Source organism: Pseudophryne corroboree, chromosome 9, assembly GCF_028390025.1.
Source record: "Pseudophryne corroboree isolate aPseCor3 chromosome 9, aPseCor3.hap2, whole genome shotgun sequence".
NCBI lineage: Eukaryota > Metazoa > Chordata > Amphibia > Anura > Myobatrachidae > Pseudophryne > Pseudophryne corroboree.
The window spans coordinates 49,948,545-49,967,278 of record NC_086452.1 but is presented as its reverse complement, the minus strand read 5'-3'; the positions used below and the strand labels follow the sequence as shown (position 1 = coordinate 49,967,278).

At 46.9% G+C, this 18,734-nt stretch overlaps 1 protein-coding gene across 1 annotated transcript in view; it reads right to left on the bottom strand.

Moving 5' to 3' along the window:
* Positions 1-11,704, bottom strand: part of TMEM125 (transmembrane protein 125) — an 88,844-nt gene extending 77,140 nt beyond the window's left edge. Inside the window, exon 1 of the mRNA XM_063939319.1 lies at positions 11,608-11,704. The gene's annotated coding sequence lies outside the window, so the exon portion shown is untranslated. The remainder of the gene's footprint in view (positions 1-11,607) is intronic.
* Positions 11,705-18,734: the final 7,030 nt, after the last annotated feature.

Below are 18,734 nucleotides of genomic sequence, written 5' to 3'. Positions count from 1 at the left end.
ACGTCTAGTCTATCTAACATACCACACCCACATAAATCAGTGTTGACTACTCATACTATCATTATTTTTGGTAATGTGATTTTGGCCACAGGCTTGTACGTACAGTAGACGATGACTACGCCTGTATCTTGAGGTCTTCTAGTCCTCTTATGTTTTCCATGTGTTCAGATACGACATCTCCTTTGCCCTTATTTACTGTTTCACAACAGATCTGGTCTCTGTCGCTACCACTGAGCTATTTTTAGACACTTTGATTCACGGATTTCCTGGTTGCACAAACTGTATAACTAAGGACGTAATCATTCAGAAACAATTGTTTGATGTTCAGTTTTATAAAGGTTTTCCGCATGTGTTTGGTTCCATTTGGCTAAAAAAATGCATTTTCAATACTGAAATATCTAGGGGGTCAAAATATTTAGTTGCAACAAATTCAGGCAGAAAACGTGAACCCTGCACAAAGTAAGGGGACTTTATATTTCTATATTAAAAAGAAACATCTAGTATTATCGTCCTGATTCAGAGATTTACGTGAACCCGATATTTACGTAAATCTCCCATGTTTAGTAATCTGGCCGTGTGCAGGAGCCGCATTGCACAGGCCTGATATGGTCCTAGGACAGCTTGATTGACAGGCTGAAGTTGTTTGGGTGGGGGGAGGGAGAGGCCAGCACTGGTCGCAATGATGATCCGATGCTGTGTCATGACATCACGGGTTTGGAAATGAGACTATTACAGGGTGGCATAGAGCCCATTTCCGGCCCTGTATATTAACTCCATTTAGTGGCTTCGTTTGCTTGTTAAAGTTGGGAAAGTTAAGACAGTAAACTAACCACAGTTTTATCACAAACTCTAACCCAACATAAACCCTAAACCAACACTGATAACTGCAGTCCACACTGCTGAGACTACTGTCACTTAAGGGGGGTACACACGGAGCGATAATCTAAGCAATCTGACTAGATTGCTTAGATTTTCAGCAAGATCGCTCCGTGTGTAGCCCTAACAGCGATAGCGATGCGCAGCCCCGCGCATCGCTATCGCTGGTGCTAGATTGGCCTGCATGCAGGCCAATCTAGTGGGTCGCTCACTTCACCCGCTGGGTGAAGTGAGCGCCCCCCCCCCCCCCCCCCCCGTCTCCCCCCGCACGCTCAGCACAGATCGCGCTGTGCTGAGCGCCGGGAGAGATGTGTGCTGAGCGGTTCGCTCAGCACACATCTCTCCAGCATCGGGCCGTGAGTACTGGCCTTTAGTCATCATGGAACTCTTACCTGACCTCGGGCTGACCGAGTAAGGGGGCCGATTCAGACTCTGTCGCTGATGTGCAAAAATCGCTATGTAAGGTCCTAAACTGCGAGACCTGGATGGGGGCGGGAACGCGGCATCGATGCCGCGCTTTGTGAGCATCGATGCTCCATTTTAGGGGCGCGGTCCAGACAACGCTGGTGTGTCTGGACCGTTTACGACTTAACATGGCGGGTATCCGTCTGCCTTCGCAGCTAGGCTGTGCAGGCAGAGGGCTACTCAAAACATGCAAGAACTTTGCCACCATCGGATGCTCTCGCATGTCTGCGGAGGGGCTGGATCCGGCATGTTTTCTCGCACATCTACAAACAAGTCTGAATTAGGCCCAAGATACTATGCTCACCTATAGACCACGGGCCTGTTTCTCAGTTGGACGCAAAGAGGCAGCAAGTGCAAAAGCCCACGGCAACCATATTTACCACATTACGCCAATGCAAGTATCTGTCTTCCTGCCTATGGTCGCACTGTCCACTGTCTTTCCCTCCGCAGTTGCCGCCGCCATTCGTATCGGTACCCATAGCTAAATCTGCCTGCAAGAGGCGTCCAATCTCCGTCCGCACGACCCAAACAAGCACGGAAGTTGGGCCATAGGCCCACTATACTCCCACAGGACGGATCTGATCTGTGCGTGCTCACAGTAAATGCACAGATCACGAGAGAGAAGCAGCCACACATGGAGCTATCCGTGTCCTCTGTCATGGTGCGTATGCTTAATGCGGTGCATTAAGCATCCTCCTAACTGGCCTCCCTGACAATTACCTCTCTCCACTCCAATCTATCCTCAGTACTGCAGCCCGGCTCATCTTCCTCACCAAACTCTCTACAACCACCTCCCCTCTCCTACAAGGCCTTCACTGGCAGGGCTGTCTTTTCGTATGGGCTCAATGGGCACTTGCCCAAGGGCCCCAGGAGTCTAAGGGCCCTAAGCTGATAGCTGAGGGTCCCCTCTTTCCAAGGGTACCATATTTTTTTAAATCGTCCCTGGGGAACAGGAGATATCTGACTTCTAAGCGGTGGTCCCCATCCGAGCCTGTTAATTTCTCTTCCCAGCCAGATACTGTATCTCGGGTTCTGTCTGACGTAGAGTTTTTCTGAGGGTACACTCCAAAATCTGTGACTCTTCCCTTTTGGTACATGCTGGCAGCTTGTCTCTATTATGCTCAGAACCAGAGAGATCAGCCTTCCAGCTGTCCCTGCCCCAGCTCCACGCACCTAATATGCAGTTTTATATGTTCGTTGGTGGATTGCTCTGGCTCCTAAACTCTAACCCCCAAGTCCCCAGCACCTTCTGAAAGGTCAGACTCTCTAGTGTTTTACCCCATTGAAAGCTACTAAATCTGTTTCCAGGAACTGGAAAATATCTGCAGTAAAGCAAGCTGTCCTCCCACCACAAAATTATGAATATTAATCCCACTCCACTATCCGCCCCTCCCCTGCGTATTAAACAACCCCTACCACCCTGGAAGTCATGTACCGGGTTCTTTCATTCAGCCCCGTGCATCCTTCTACAGTTTAGTGTTCACCTCCTGCCCCATCTTCCACCATCTGTACAGTAAAGGAGTAATTAGAAATGACTGCTCCAGGTCCTACATGCTGAGCGGAAGATAGAACACCCCCTACCGCCCGCGGGACATCAAAGCTGCCGCTGATTGCACCCCCTACCCCTACCGCTGGAGGATGGGTAGGGGCCCCAGTGCATTGCTGTGCCCAGGGGCCTACACTGCTGTTAAGACAGTCCTGTTCACCGGCTTCCCTTCCCTTTCAGAATCCAATTCAAACTTCTCACACTCACTTACAAAGCCGTCACCTACTCCTCTCCCACTTACATCTCTGACCTTATCTCCCTTTACTCTCCCACCCGTCTTCTTCGCTCTGCTAATGCACGCTGACTCTCCTGTCTTCTGATTACTTCCTCCCACTCCTATCTCCAAGATTTTTCTCGTGCTGCTCCCTTTCTCTGGAATTCTTTACCTCTCCCCCTCAGACTCTCCACCTCCCTACAGAACTTCAAACGGGCTCTTAAGACCCACTTCTTTACCAAACCCAGCCAAATCTCATCCTAACCCTCTGTCCCATGCTCGGTCTACCCCATCTGTGTCATCCCTGTCTGTCTGCCCCTCCCCTTTAGAATGTAAGCTCTCATGAGCAGGGCCCTCTTCCCTCATGTGCTTATCCTTTTCTTACTTCAATAATCCTCAACTGTCCAATTCCTGCAGTTTTTTGGCCACCTTGAAACTTATCTCTATGTTGTTTACTGGTGTAGTTATGCTTAGTTACTAGAGATGAGCGCCTGAAATTTTTCGGGTTTTGTGTTTTGGTTTTGGGTTCGGTTCCGCGGCCGTGTTTTGGGTTCGAACGCGTTTTGGCAAAACCTCACCGAATTTTTTTTGTCGGATTCGGGTGTGTTTTGGATTCGGGTGTTTTTTTCAAAAAACACTAAAAAACAGCTTAAATCATAGAATTTGGGGGTCATTTTGATCCCAAAGTATTATTAACCTCAAAAACCATAATTTACACTCATTTTCAGTCTATTCTGAATACCTCACACCTCACAATATTATTTTTAGTCCTAAAATTTGCACCGAGGTCGCTGTGTGAGTAAGATAAGCGACCCTAGTGGCCGACACAAACACCGGGCCCATCTAGGAGTGGCACTGCAGTGTCACGCAGGATGTCCCTTCCAAAAAACCCTCCCCAAACAGCACATGACGCAAAGAAAAAAAGAGGCGCAATGAGGTAGCTGTGTGAGTAAGATTAGCGACCCTAGTGGCCGACACAAACACCGGGCCCATCTAGGAGTGGCACTGCAGTGTCACGCAGGATGTCCCTTCCAAAAAACCCTCCCCAAACAGCACATGACGCAAAGAAAAAAAGAGGCGCAATGAGGTAGCTGACTGTGTGAGTAAGATTAGCGACCCTAGTGGCCGACACAAACACCGGGCCCATCTAGGAGTGGCACTGCAGTGTCACGCAGGATGTCCCTTCCAAAAAACCCTCCCCAATCAGCACATGATGCAAAGAAAAAGAAAAGAAAAAAGAGGTGCAAGATGGAATTGTCCTTGGGCCCTCCCACCCACCCTTATGTTGTATAAACAAAACAGGACATGCACACTTTAACCAACCCATCATTTCAGTGACAGGGTCTGCCACACGACTGTGACTGATATGACGGGTTGGTTTGGACCCCCCCCAAAAAAGAAGCAATTAATCTCTCCTTGCACAAACTGGCTCTACAGAGGCAAGATGTCCACCTCATCTTCACCCTCCGATATATCACCGTGTACATCCCCCTCCTCACAGATTATCAATTCGTCCCCACTGGAATCCACCATCTCAGCTCCCTGTGTACTTTGTGGAGGCAATTGCTGCTGGTCAATGTCTCCGCGGAGGAATTGATTATAATTCATTTTAATGAACATCATCTTCTCCACATTTTCTGGATGTAACCTCGTACGCCGATTGCTGACAAGGTGAGCGGCGGCACTAAACACTCTTTCGGAGTACACACTTGTGGGAGGGCAACTTAGGTAGAATAAAGCCAGTTTGTGCAAGGGCCTCCAAATTGCCTCTTTTTCCTGCCAGTATAAGTACGGACTGTGTGACGTGCCTACTTGGATGTGGTCACTCATATAATCCTCCACCATTCTATCAATGTTGAGAGAATCATATGCAGTGACAGTAGACGACATGTCCGTAATCGTTGTCAGGTCCTTCAGTCCGGACCAGATGTCAGCATCAGCAGTCGCTCCAGACTGCCCTGCATCACCGCCAGCGGGTGGGCTCGGAATTCTGAGCCTTTTCCTCGCACCCCCAGTTGCGGGAGAATGTGAAGGAGGAGATGTTGACAGGTCGCGTTCCGCTTGACTTGACAATTTTGTCACCAGCAGGTCTTTCAACCCCAGCAGACCTGTGTCTGCCGGAAAGAGAGATCCAAGGTAGGCTTTAAATCTAGGATCGAGCACGGTGGCCAAAATGTAGTGCTCTGATTTCAACAGATTGACCACCCGTGAATCCTTGTTAAGCGAATTAAGGGCTGCATCCACAAGTCCCACATGCCTAGCGGAATCGCTCCGTGTTAGCTCCTTCTTCAATGCCTCCAGCTTCTTCTGCAAAAGCCTGATGAGGGGAATGACCTGACTCAGGCTGGCAGTGTCTGAACTGACTTCACGTGTGGCAAGTTCAAAGGGCATCAGAACCTTGCACAACGTTGAAATCATTCTCCACTGCACTTGAGACAGGTGCATTCCACCTACTATATCGTGCTCAATTGTATAGGCTTGAATGGCCTTTTGCTGCTCCTCCAACCTCTGAAGCATATAGAGGGTTGAATTCCACCTCGTTACCACTTCTTGCTTCAGATGATGGCAGGGCAGGTTCAGTAGTTTTTGGTGGTGCTCCAGTCTTCTGTACGTGGTGCCTGTTCGCCGAAAGTGTCCCGCAATTTTTCTGGCCACCGACAGCATCTCTTGCACGCCCCTGTCGTTTTTTTAAAAATTCTGCACCACCAAATTCAAGGTATGTGCAAAACATGGGACGTGCTGGAATTTGCCCATATTTAATGCACACACAATATTGCTGGCATTGTCCGATGCCACAAATCCACAGGAGAGTCCAATTGGGGTAAGCCATTCCGCGATGATCTTCCTCAGTTGCCGTAAGAGGTTTTCAGCTGTGTGCGTATTCTGGAAAGCGGTGATACAAAGCGCAGCCTGCCTAGGAAAGAGTTGGCGTTTGCGAGATGCTGCTACTGGTGCCGCCGCTGCTGTTCTTGCGGCGGGAGTCCATACATCTACCCAGTGGGCTGTCACAGTCATATAGTCCTGACCCTGCCCTGCTCCACTTGTCCACATGTCTGTGGTTAAGTGGACATTGGGTACAACTGCATTTTTTAGGACACTGGTGAGTCTTTTTCTGACGTCCGTGTACATTCTCGGTATCGCCTGCCTAGAGAAGTGGAACCTAGATGGTATTTGGTAACGGGGGCACACTGCCTCAATAAATTGTCTAGTTCCCTGTGAACTAACGGCGGATACCGGACGCACGTCTAACACCAACATAGTTGTCAAGGACTCAGTTATCCGCTTTGCAGTAGGATGACTGCTGTGATATTTCATCTTCCTCGCAAAGGACTGTTGAACAGTCAATTGCTTACTGGAAGTAGTACAAGTGGGCTTACGACTTCCCCTCTGGGATGACCATCGACTCCCAGCGGCAACAACAGCAGCGCCAGCAGCAGTAGGCGTTACACGCAAGGATGCATCGGAGGAATCCCAGGCAGGAGGGGACTCGTCAGAATTGCCAGTGACATGGCCTGCAGGACTATTGGCATTCCTGGGGAAGGAGGAAATTGACACTGAGGGAGTTGGTGGGGTGGTTTGCGTGAGCTTGGTTACAAGAGGAAGGGATTTACTGGTCAGTGGACTGCTTCCGCTATCACCAAAAGTTTTTGAACTTGTCACTGACTTATTATGAATGCGCTGCAGGTGACGTATAAGGGAGGATGTTCCGAGGTGGTTAACGTCCTTACCCCTACTTATTACAGCTTGACAAAGGGAACACACGGCTTGACACCTGTTGTCCGCATTTCTGGTGAAATACCTCCACACCGAAGAGCTGATTTTTTTGGTATTTTCACCTGGCATGTCAACGGCCATATTCCTCCCACGGACAACAGGTGTCTCCCCGGGTGCCTGACTTAAACAAACCACCTCACCATCAGAATCCTCCTGGTCAATTTCCTCCCCAGCGCCAGCAACACCCATATCCTCCTCATCCTGGTGTACTTCAACACTGACATCTTCAATCTGACTATCAGGAACTGGACTGCGGGTGCTCCTTCCAGCACTTGCAGGGGGCGTGCAAATGGTGGAAGGCGCATGCTCTTCACGTCCAGTGTTGGGAAGGTCAGGCATCGCAACCGACACAATTGGACTCTCCTTGTGGATTTGGGATTTCGAAGAATGCACAGTTCTTTGCTGTGCTGCTTTTGCCAGCTTGAGTCTTTTCATTTTTCTAGCGAGAGGCTGAGTGCTTCCATCCTCATGTGAAGCTGAACCACTAGCCATGAACATAGGCCAGGGCCTCAGCCGTTCCTTGCCACTCCGTGTGGTAAATGGCATATTGGCAAGTTTACGCTTCTCCTCCGACAATTTTATTTTAGGTTTTGGAGTCCTTTTTTTACTGATATTTGGTGTTTTGGATTTGACATGCTCTGTACTATGACATTGGGCATCGGCCTTGGCAGACGACGTTGCTGGCATTTCATCGTCTCGGCCATGACTAGTGGCAGCAGCTTCAGCACGAGGTGGAAGTGGATCTTGATCTTTCCCTAATTTTGGAACCTCAACATTTTTGTTCTCCATATTTTAATAGGCACAACTAAAAGGCACCTCAGGTAAACAATGGAGATGGATGGATTGGATACTAGTATACAATTATGGACGGGCTGCCGAGTGCCGACACAGAGGTAGCCACAGCCGTGAACTACCGCACTGTACTGTGTCTGCTGCTAATATATAGACTGGTTGATAAAGAGATAGTATACTCGTAACTAGTATGTATGTATAAAGAAAGAAAAAAAAACCACGGTTAGGTGGTATATACAATTATGGACGGGCTGCCGAGTGCCGACACAGAGGTAGCCACAGCCGTGAACTACCGCACTGTACTGTGTCTGCTGCTAATATATAGACTGGTTGATAAAGAGATAGTATACTCGTAACTAGTATGTATGTATAAAGAAAGAAAAAAAAACCACGGTTAGGTGGTATATACAATTATGGACGGGCTGCCGAGTGCCGACACAGAGGTAGCCACAGCCGTGAACTACCGCACTGTACTGTGTCTGCTGCTAATATATAGACTGGTTGATAAAGAGATAGTATACTCGTAACTAGTATGTATGTATAAAGAAAGAAAAAAAAACCACGGTTAGGTGGTATATACAATTATGGACGGGCTGCCGAGTGCCGACACAGAGGTAGCCACAGCCGTGAACTACCGCACTGTACTGTGTCTGCTGCTAATATATAGACTGGTTGATAAAGATATAGTATACTCGTAACTAGTATGTATGTATAAAGAAAGAAAAAAAAACCACGGTTAGGTGGTATATACAATTATGGACGGGCTGCCGAGTGCCGACACAGAGGTAGCCACAGCCGTGAACTACCGCACTGTACTGTGTCTGCTGCTAATATATAGACTGGTTGATAAAGAGATAGTATACTCGTAACTAGTATGTATGTATAAAGAAAGAAAAAAAAACCACGGTTAGGTGGTATATACAATTATGGACGGGCTGCCGAGTGCCGACACAGAGGTAGCCACAGCCATGAACTACCGCACTGTACTGTGTCTGCTGCTAATATAGACTGGTTGATAAAGAGATAGTATACTCGTAACTAGTATGTATGTATAAAGAAAGAAAAAAAAACCACGGTTAGGTGGTATATACAATTATGGACGGGCTGCCGAGTGCCGACACAGAGGTAGCCACAGCCGTGAACTACCGCACTGTACTGTGTCTGCTGCTAATATAGACTGGTTGATAAAGAGATAGTATACTCGTAACTAGTATGTATGTATAAAGAAAGAAAAAAAAACCACGGTTAGGTGGTGTATACAATTATGGACGGGCTGCCGAGTGCTGACACAGAGGTAGCCACAGCCGTGAACTACCGCACTGTACTGTGTCTGCTGCTAATATATAGACTGGTTGATAAAGAGATAGTATACTCGTAACTAGTATGTATGTATAAAGAAAGAAAAAAAAACCACGGTTAGGTGGTGTATACAATTATGGACGGGCTGCCGAGTGCCGACACAGAGGTAGCCACAGCCGTGAACTACCGCACTGTACTGTGTCTGCTGCTAATATATAGACTGGTTGATAAAGAGATAGTATACTCGTAACTAGTATGTATGTATAAAGAAAGAAAAAAAAAACACGGTTAGGTGGTGTATACAATTATGGACGGGCTGCCGAGTGCCGACACAGAGGTAGCCACAGCCGTGAACTACCGCACTGTACTGTGTCTGCTGCTAATATATAGACTGGTTGATAAAGAGATAGTATACTCGTAACTAGTATGTATGTATAAAGAAAGAAAAAAAAACCACGGTTAGGTGGTATATACAATTATGGACGGGCTGCCGAGTGCCGACACAGAGGTAGCCACAGCCGTGAACTACCGCACTGTACTGTGTCTGCTGCTAATATAGACTGGTTGATAAAGAGATAGTATACTCGTAACTAGTATGTATGTATAAAGAAAGAAAAAAAAACCACGGTTAGGTGGTATATACAATTATGGACGGGCTGCCGAGTGCCGACACAGAGGTAGCCACAGCCGTGAACTACCGCACTGTACTGTGTCTGCTGCTGATATAGACTGGTTGATAAAGAGATAGTATACTACTAATATTATATATACTGGTGGTCAGGTCACTGGTCACTAGTCACACTGGCAGTGGCACTCCTGCAGCAAAAGTGTGCACTGTTTAATTTTAATATAATATTATGTACTCCTGGCTCCTGCTATAACCTATAACTGGCACTGCAGTAGTGCTCCCCAGTCTCCCCCACAATTATAAGCTGTGTGAGCTGAGCAGTCAGACAGATATATAATATATATAGATGATGCAGCACACTGGCCTGAGCCTGAGCAGTGCACACAGATATGGTATGTGACTGACTGAGTCACTGTGTGTATCGCTTTTTTCAGGCAGAGAACGGATATATTAAATAAACTGCACTGTGTGTCTGGTGGTCACTCACTATATAATATATTATGTACTCCTGGCTCCTGCTATAACCTATAACTGGCACTGCAGTAGTGCTCCCCAGTCTCCCCCACAATTATAAGCTGTGTGAGCTGAGCAGTCAGACAGATATATATAATATTATATATAGATAATAGATGATGCAGCACACTGGCCTGAGCCTGAGCAGTGCACACAGATATGGTATGTGACTGAGTCACTGTGTGCTGTGTATCGCTTTTTTCAGGCAGAGAACGGATTATAAATAAAACTGGTGGTCACTATCAGCAAAACTCTGCACTGTACTGAGTACTCCTAATGCTCCCCAAAATTAGTAAATCAAGTGTCTCTCTAATCTATTCTAAACGGAGAGGACGCCAGCCACGTCCTCTCCCTATCAATCTCAATGCACGTGTGAAAATGGCGGCGACGCGCGGCTCCTTATATAGAATCCGAGTCTCGCGATAGAATCCGAGCCTCGCGAGAATCCGACAGCGTCATGATGACGTTCGGGCGCGCTCGGGTTAACCGAGCAAGGCGGGAAGATCCGAGTCGCTCGGACCCGTGAAAAAAAACATGAAGTTCTGGCGGGTTCGGATTCAGAGAAACCGAACCCGCTCATCTCTATTAGTTACCCTGTACTTGTCCTATATTGTCTTCAACTGTAAGTCACTGTTTTCCTGTTTTGATTATGTGCATATGTACTCTGTAATTGAGCGCTGCGGAACCCTTGTTGCACTATATAAATAAAGGATAATAATAATAATAATATTATTATTAATAATGCACAGTCTGCGATTGCTCTCCATAGAGTATACGCAGTCTCCTGATGTTTCCGAAGCCTTTGGATTCAGAGTCAGGCCATAAACATACATTCTAACAATAACTATAATGCTTGCAGTAGTGACTGCTACTCAGTACATGGGAGGTTATCAGGTGCGATATATCAGACCAGTCCACAGATACAACGGAGACTGCGCTTAGTACTATCCAAGACTGCGCCCTTGTCTAACAATTACATCTCTGGAATTGGACTTAGTACCGTTCCTTATTATCTGTAATTACACCTTCAGTGACGTCGGTTTCCAGTGATCACCCAGACTGTTCTGTATACTGTACAGCTTTCTACAGTAACTCTAGGTACAGGGTTTTTTTTGGAGCCACCATTTAAATATACAGCGAGTGAGAAGTAGTAATATTCCGATGGAAAATCTGATACATTAATCCAACAAAATATATCTTGTGCTCTATCTACCGCTGAATGTTCCATCGGAAATACAAGTAAAATGTTCTTTGTTTATACAGAGTCGGTGATAGAGTATTGTGTGTGAAAGTTTCCAGCATTGCACAGACCACTAATTGTTCTTCCCTCCTGGCTGTATCCCACAGGCTTGGGGCAAGCTGGTGTAGAACTACAAGTCACATCAAGTCCTGCAAATAGTCACACAGGTGTCCTGCCCTTCCTGTCCCAGTGCTTTACCATGAAAGGGTTAACACTCTGCTGTGGCATATACAACATGTTATGTAATACACACACATTACCTGGAGACAGGTCTGTCCGGCCAGCACTGGCCTCTGCACGATAGGTGGGAAGCCGCTTCCTGCCGCCTCCTCCGCAGTCACCTTTCTGGTTTACAGGATTCCCTGCACTTGTTTATTATTCACAGGTAGAAACACTATCTCTTCCTGCCCGGCCGTCTCTGCACTGATTGGCTGCAGTGACATGAGAAGGGCAGGTACATTACATGCAAGGTGAGCTATCTGTTCCACCTGCTCATCTGTACAATGAATACGCAGCACAGAGACTCAGCGTTCCCTGACTCACGGTGTACTGCTGCCTACTGTAGGTCTCACTACTACTAACTCTTCCTTGTTCCTCTCATTCTCTCTTTCCATCCCTCTCTCTTGTTCCACCTGTCTCTCTTCCCCATCTTTCTGCCCATCTCTCTCTCTCTCTCTCAAGTCTATTCATGAAGCAGTGAAAAGTGTGGAGAAGTGAGCCAGTCAGCTTCTACGTATAATTTTATAGAATGCATTTGACAAATGTTATTTCAAAAGCTGATTGGTTGCCATGGGCAACTTCTCCACTGGCTCACTTCTCCACTCTTTTCACTGCTTCATGAATAGACGCCTCTGTCTCCCCAGAGCTCGTTCTCTCTCTCTCTCTCTCTCTCTCTCTCTCTCTCTCTCTTTCTCTCTCTCTCTCAGTCTCCATCTTTCTCTCTAACAATCTCTCTCTCTCTCACTCTCTCCCATCTACCTCTTTCCTTTCTCAAGCCCAGGGCCATCTTAACAACAGTGTAGGACCTGGGCAAAGCAATGCACTGGGGCCCTTACCAGCCCATTCATGGGAACCAAGTAAAAAAAAATCCATAACATACCCCTGCAGCGGTCTTGCGCAGTCTATCCACATGCTTCTATACAGTGAATGGGCTGCCAGCACTCTGATTGGTGGATAGCTCCAGACATCCACCAATCAGCATGGTGACTGCCATTCACTGTCTGGCTGCAGGATGGGAGTCAGGTAGAGAATGCCGCCTCGCTGCTCTGATTGTGTGACCACCACCCGTCCCTGCTCGGAGGCCCCCAGAATTGTGGGGCCCATAGGCAGCTGCCTAGTGTGCCTACATGTTAAGATGGTCCTGTTCAAACCTTCGAAAGAAGACAGGGGTAGAAGTTGCCTATAGAACCAATTAGACTCTAGCTAGCATTTTATACAATATAAGTGATAAATGATAGCCAGAACATGGTTGATTTTGGCAACGTCTCCACTGTTTAGAAGGTTCTCTCTCTTGCTCTCTCTCCTCTTTTTCGTCCTATTCACTCTTCTTCCTTTTATGTCTCCACCTTATTCTGTATGTAATCTCACCCGTTACCCTTGCCCACTGTAGCCCTCTACCCACCCCCCTCAACCCCCTCCTCCCTTCCTCTCTCACCTAGACATCTCACTGTACAGAAACTTATGTGACACAGATTTATTATGGCTACAGGACACTGTATAAAGTGCAGAGGGTGGAGCAGTATAGAATCAGATAAGACGCTCTGTAAATAACAACATAACAAGCTGGATGAGGAATGTCATATAAATGTGAATAGACTGGCTGCACAGATAACTAAAATACCTTCTCTCTGCCAGCCAAGGAGACTTTCACACATACATGCCCAATGCCAACCCCAGATCAGGACATCTGCCAGACTAAATGACAATGTGTAATTAATTATTAAGAGATATTACATAATGAATGTATGGTGCAATTAAGCCATTCTCATTAGAGATGAGCGGGTTCGGTTCCTCGGAATCCGAACCCCCCCGAACTTCACGCTTTTTACACGGGTCCGAGGCAGACTCGGATCTTCCCGCCTTGCTTGGCTAACCCGAGCGCGCCCGAACGTCATCATCCCGCTGTCGGATTCTCGCGAGCCTCGTATTCTATCGCGAGACTCGGATTCTATATAAGGAGCCGCGCGTCGCCGCCATTTTCACACGTGCATTGAGATTGATAGGGAGAGGACGTGGCTGGCGTCCTCTCCGTTTAGATAGAGAGTGAGACACTTGATTTACTGGAGCATTAGGAGTACTCAGAGAGTGCAGAGTTTTGCTGATAGTTATACTAGTGGTGACCACCAGTTTTATTTATTATTTAATATAATCCGTTCTCTGCCTGAAAAAAAACGATACACAGTCACATACCATATCTGTGCTCAGCCTCAGTGTGCTGCATGATAATATCATCTATGTATATCTGCCTGTGCTGAGTAGTGCTCACTGCTCACACAGCTTAATTGTGGGGGAGACTGGGGAGCAGTTATAGCAGGAGTACATATTTAACAGTGCACACTTTTGCTGCCAGAGTGCCAGTGTGACTGACCAGCAGTGACCACCAGTATATTGTCTGCCTGAAAAAGCTAAACACTCGTGTGGTGTTTTTTTTTTTTATTCTATAAACGCATTCTGCTGACAGTGTCCAGCAGGTCCGTCATTCATTATATTTCTATCTTCTTCATACTAGTAGTTTAGGAGTCTGCAGTGCTGACAGTGTTCAGCAGGTCCGTCATTATATAATATATACCTGTCCTGCAGTAGTGATATATATATATTTTTTATATCATTATCATCCAGTCTATACTAGCAGACGCAGTACGGTAGTCCACGGCTGTAGCTACCTCTGTGTCGGCAGTAGCTCGTCCATAATTGTATACCTACCTGTGGTGGTTTTTTTTTTTTCTATCTTCTTCATACTAGTAGTTTAGGAGTCTGCAGTGCTGACAGTGTCCAGCAGGTCCGTCATTATACAATATATACCTGTCCTGCAGTAGTGATATATATATATTTTTTATATAATTATCATCCAGTCTATACTAGCAGACGCAGTACGGTAGTCCACGGCTGTAGCTACCTCTGTGTCGGCAGTCGCTCGTCCATAATTGTATACCTACCTGTGGTGGTTTTTTTTTTTTCTATCTTCTTCATACTAGTAGTTTAGGAGTCTGCAGTGCTGACAGTGTCCAGCAGGTCCGTCATTATACAATATATACCTGTCCTGCAGTAGTGATATATATATTTTTTTTATATCATTATCATCCAGTCTATACTAGCAGACGCAGTACGGTAGTCCACGGCTGTAGCTACCTCTGTGTCGGCAGTCGCTCGTCCATAATTGTATACCTACCTGTGGTGGGTTTTTTTTTTCTATCTTCTTCATACTAGTAGTTTAGGAGTCTGCAGTGCTGACAGTGTCCAGCAGGTCCGTCATTATACAATATACACCTGTCCTGCAGTAGTGATATATATATATTTTTTATATCATTATCATCCAGTCTATACTAGCAGACGCAGTACGGTAGTCCACGGCTGTAGCTACCTCTGTGTCGGCAGTCGCTCGTCCATAATTGTATACCTACCTGTGGTGGGTTTTTTTTTTCTATCTTCTTCATACTAGTAGTTTAGGAGTCTGCAGTGCTGACAGTGTCCAGCAGGTCCGTCATTATACAATATATACCTGTCCTGCAGTAGTGATATATATATATTTTTATATCATTATCATCCAGTCTATACTAGCAGACGCAGTACGGTAGTCTACGGCTGTAGCTACCTCTGTGTCGGCAGTCGCTCGTCCATAATTGTATACCTACTTGTGGTGGGTTTTTTTTTCTATCTTCTTCATACTAGTAGTTTAGGAGTCTGCAGTGCTGACAGTGTCCAGCAGGTCCGTCATTATACAATATATACCTGTCCTGCAGTAGTGATATATATATATATTTTTTATATCATTATCATCCAGTCTATACTAGCAGACGCAGTACGGTAGTCCACGGCTGTAGCTACCTCTGTGTCGGCAGTCGCTCGTCATCCATAAGTATACTAGTATCCATCCATCTCCATTGTTTACCTGAGGTGCCTTTTAGTTGTGCCTATTAAAATATGGAGAACAAAAATGTTGAGGTTCCAAAAATAGGGAAAGATCAAGATCCACTTCCACCTCGTGCTGAAGCTGCTGCCACTAGTCATGGCCGAGACGATGAAATGCCATCAACGTCGTCTGCCAAGGCCGATGCCCAATGTCATAGTACAGAGCATGTAAAATCCAAAACACCAAATATCAGTAAAAAAAGGACTCAAAAATCTAAAATAAAATCGTCGGAGGAGAAGCGTAAACTTGCCAATATGCCATTTACCACACGGAGTGGCAAGGAACGGCTGAGGCCCTGGCCTATGTTCATGGCTAGTGGTTCAGCTTCACATGAGGATGGAAGCACTCAGCCTCTCGCTAGAAAAATGAAAAGACTTAAGCTGGCAAAAGCACAGCAAAGAACTGTGCGTTCTTCGAAATCACAAATCCACAAGGAGAGTCCAATTGTGTCGGTTGCGATGCCTGACCTTCCCAACACTGGACGTGAAGAGCATGCGCCTTCCACCATTTGCACGCCCCCTGCAAGTGCTGGAAGGAGCACCCGCAGTCCAGTTCCTGATAGTCAGATTGAAGATGTCAGTGTTGAAGTACACCAGGATGAGGAGGATAGGGGTGTTGCTGGCGCTGGGGAGGAAATTGACCAGGAGGATTCTGATGGTGAGGTGGTTTGTTTAAGTCAGGCACCCGGGGAGACACCTGTTGTCCGTGGGAGGAATATGACCATTGACATGCCTGGTGAAAATACCAAAAAAATCAGCTCTTCAGTGTGGAAGTATTTCAACAGAAATGCGGACAACATTTGTCAAGCCGTGTGTTGCCTTTGTCAAGCTGTAATAAGTAGGGGTAAGGACGTTAACCACCTCGGAACATCCTCCCTTATACGTCACCTGCAGCGCATTCATCATAAGTCAATGACAAGTTCAAAAACTTTGGGCGACAGCGGAAGCAGTCCACTGACCAGTAAATCCCTTCCTCTTGTAACCAAGCTCACGCAAACCACCCCACCAACTCCCTCAGTGTCAATTTTCTCCTTCCCCAGGAATGCCAATAGTCCTGCAGGCCATGTCACTGGCAATTCTGACGAGTCCTCTCCTGCCTGGGATTCCTCCGATGCATCCTTGCGTGTAACGCCTACTGCTGCTGGCGCTGCTGTTGTTGCTGCTGGGAGTCGATGGTCATCCCAGAGGGGAAGTCGTAAGACCACTTTTACTACTTCCACCAAGCAATTGACTGTCCAACAGTCCTTTGCGAGGAAGATGAAATATCACAGCAGTCATCCTGCTGCAAAGCGGATAACTGAGGCCTTGGCATCCTGGGCGGTGAGAAACGTTGTTCCGGTATCCATCATTACTGCAGAGCCAACTAGAGACTTGTTGGAGGTACTGTGTCCCCGGTACCAAATACCATCTAGGTTCCATTTCTCTAGGCAGGCGATACCGAAAATGTACACAGACCTCAGAAAAAGAGTCACCAGTGTCCTAAAAAATGCAGTTGTACCCAATGTCCACTTAACCACGGACATGTGGACAAGTGGAGCAGGGCAGACTCAGGACTATATGACTGTGACAGCCCACTGGGTAGATGTATGGACTCCCGCCGCAAGAACAGCAGCGGTGGCACCAGTAGCAGCATCTCGCAAACGCCAACTCTTTCCTAGGCAGGCTACGCTTTGTATCACCGCTTTCCAGAATACGCACACAGCTAAAAACCTCTTACGGCAACTGAGGAAGATCATCGCAGAATGGCTTACCCCAATTGGACTCTCCTGTGGATTTGTGGCATCGGACAACGCCAGCAATATTGTGTGTGCATTAAATATGGGCAAATTCCAGCACGTCCCATGTTTTGCACATACCTTGAATTTGGTGGTGCAGAATTATTTAAAAAACGAGAGGGGCGTGCAAGAGATGCTGTCGGTGGCCAGAAGAATTGCGGGACACTTTCGGCGTACAGGCACCACGTACAGAAGACTGGAGCAACACCAAAAATGCCTGAACCTGCCCTGCCATCATCTGAAGCAAGAAGTGGTAACGAGGTGGAATTCAACCCTCTATATGCTTCAGAGGTTGGAGGAGCAGCAAAAGGCCATTCAAGCCTATACAACTGAGCACGATATAGGAGGTGGAATGCACCTGTCTCAAGCGCAGTGGAAAATGATTTCAACGTTGTGCAAGGTTCTGCAACCTTTTGAACTTGCCACACGTGAAGTCAGTTCAGACACTGCCAGCCTGAGTCAGGTCATTCCCCTCATCAGGCTTTTGCAGAAGAAGCTGGAGACATTGAAGGAGGAGCTAACACAGAGCGATTCCGCTAGGCATGTGGGACTTGTGGATGGAGCCCTTAATTCGCTTAACAAGGATTCACGGGTGGTCAATCTGTTGAAATCAGAGCACTACATTTTGGCCACCGTGCTCGATCCTAGATTTAAAACCTACCTTGGATCTCTCTTTCCGGCAGACACAAGTCTGCAGGGGTTCAAAGAACTGCTGGTGAGAAAATTGTCAAGTCAAGCGGAACGCGACCTGTCAACATCTCCTCCTTCACATTCTCCCGCAACTGGGGGTGCGAGGAAAAGGCTCAGAATTCTGAGCCCACCCGCTGGCGGTGATGCAGGGCAGTCTGGAGCGACTGCTGATGCTGACATCTGGTCCGGACTGAAGGACCTGCCAACGATTACGGACATGTCGTCTACTGTCACTGCATATGATTCTCTCCCCATTGAAAGAATGGTGGAGGATTATATGAGTGACCGCATCCAAGTAGGCACGTCAGACAGTCCGTATGTATACTGGCAGGAAAAAGAGGCAATTTGGAGGCCCTTGCACAAACTGGCTTTATTCTACCTAAGTTGCCCTCCCACAAGTGTGTACTCCGAAAGAGTGTTTAGTGCCGCCGCTCACCTTGTCAGCAATCGGCGTACGAGGTTACTTCCAGAAAATGTGGAGAAGATGATGTTCATTAAAATGAATTATAATCAATTCCTCCATGGAGACATTCACCAGCAGCAATTGCCTCCACAAAGTACACAGGGAGCTGTGATGGTGGATTCCAGTGGAGACGAATTGATAATCTGTGAGGAGGGGGATGTACACGGTGATGAATCGGAGGATGATGATGAGGTGGACATCTTGCCTCTGTAGAGCCAGTTTGTGCAAGGAGAGATTAATTGCTTCTTTTTTGGTGGGGGTCCAAACCAACCCGTCATTTCAGTCACAGTCGTGTGGCAGACCCTGTCACTGAAATGATGGGTTGGTTAAA